The 1,759-nt window shown below is 40.1% G+C and overlaps 1 pseudogene; it reads right to left on the reverse strand.

Moving 5' to 3' along the window:
- Positions 1-808: 808 nt before the first annotated feature.
- On the reverse strand, positions 809-1,120 carry LOC148775256 (small ribosomal subunit protein eS25 pseudogene; annotated as a pseudogene).
- Positions 1,121-1,759: the final 639 nt, after the last annotated feature.

A 1,759-nucleotide genomic window follows, 5' to 3' on the forward strand; every position in this document is an offset into this window, starting at 1 on the left:
TATTGGTTTTAAGTTCAGAGATTTCAATACTTGGTTTCAATGACCCTTACAACTAACCAAGATAGCTCCTGAAGATTCATTAGTCCAGTTAAAGGACTACAATGTTTTCTATGCTGGCTACATTACGATATTCAGTTTCAATTCTGCCTCCAATTTTGCAAAGATTTTTGAGCTAGTAAACTTTCATCTTTCTTGATCAACCAGTGGTTCCTGCAATAAACTAACTAGAAGATGTTCTATTAATATCATCATTTTATACTTGAGGGCAAAAATTGATTTAAAAGTCCATGTGGCTCAGCAGTAAAGAATCCCCCTGCAATGCAGGAGACCCGGGTTAGATCCCTGAGTTGGGAAGATCCTTTTCTGGAGAAGGAAATGACAACCCACTTTAGTATTCTTGCCTTGGAAATCCTATGGATAGAGGAACCTAGCAGGCTACAGTCAGTGGGGTTGCAAAGAGTCGTACACAACTTAGTGACTAAACCACCACCACCACCAAACCTCTTTATATTTAAGATTATTATGAAATATTGTTTCAAGCTTAAGTACATAGATAAGGGGTTTTTTTTAATAGGTATCACACTTTATACACAGTGACCAAAAAAATCAAGTACTGATGGCATTGTCTCTAAAAACCACTTTCAAAATATTTCCCCCAAAACATGAGTTCTTTTGAAAATGGAAGTTATTTTCTCAATCATTGTTAAATCTTCCCCCTTTTTATTTAATAAAGTTTTATTTTTCAAAATGTACAGCTGGTGGGACCTATTCATGCATCTCCACCCTTGGTGTGTCTGGTGTAAATTACTTAAGTTCCGTGCTTTGAAACTAGTTTAATAAATCTTTTACTAAGAAGTTCCTGAAGGGCTGCCGCAGCCAGGGAACCACAGATCTTCAGTCTCTCAGAGACGACAGCTGGAGTTATAAGCTTATAGCTGGGAACCTCTTTACAGTTTGTAATACTTTGCTTTGTCAAACAATACTAGATTATTGAGCTTGCCCAAACTCTGCCTTTGGACCACTTCTTCATTTTGGCCTTGCCCCCAGATTTGCTTACTGGATCTTTGTCTTTCTTGGTCGACTTTCCAGCATCTTTCTTCTTGTCATCCTTGGGCAGCATAGTGAAGCTGGGATAGAATCTGCAACCAAAGCCACCTCATCTAAGATGCTGGCCAAAAAGGCAAATTTCCCCCTTTTAATCAAAGGGTAGACTGAACAGCTTTTGGTTTTTGTTTTTTACTACTGGGTGAGCAGTATGCTGCTGACAGACACGTTATCCCAGGAACATCAGTAAACACAGAACACTTGCTTTTCATAAAGGAAAAACACAAAACTCTTCTTTGCTTTTGACTGTTCATGATTTGCCGTCAGATGACTGGTGAACCACCATGTCACTCTCACACTATGAAACACTGGAGAGACTCTCATTCTAGTTTAATATAATCTATAGAGCCACTTAAGGAGATCCAACCAGTCCATTCTAAAGGAAATCAATCCTGAATATTCACTGGAAGGACTGATGCTGAAGCTGGAGCTCCAATACTTTGGCCACCAGATGCAAAGAGCCTACTCATTGGAAAAGACCCTGATGTGGGGGAACATTTAAGGCAGAAGGAAAAGAGGGTGACATAGGATGAGATGGCTGGATGGCATCACCGATTCAATGGACGTGAACTTGGACAAACTCCAGGAGATGGTGAGGGACAAAGAGGCCTAGCGTGCTGCAGTTCACAAAGAGTTACACACGACTCAGGGACTA

The sequence above is a fragment of the Moschus berezovskii genome, chromosome 16 (genome assembly GCF_049115385.1).
Source record: "Moschus berezovskii isolate FMDL1 chromosome 16, NW_MosBer_1.0, whole genome shotgun sequence".
Taxonomy (NCBI): Eukaryota; Metazoa; Chordata; class Mammalia; order Artiodactyla; family Moschidae; genus Moschus; species Moschus berezovskii.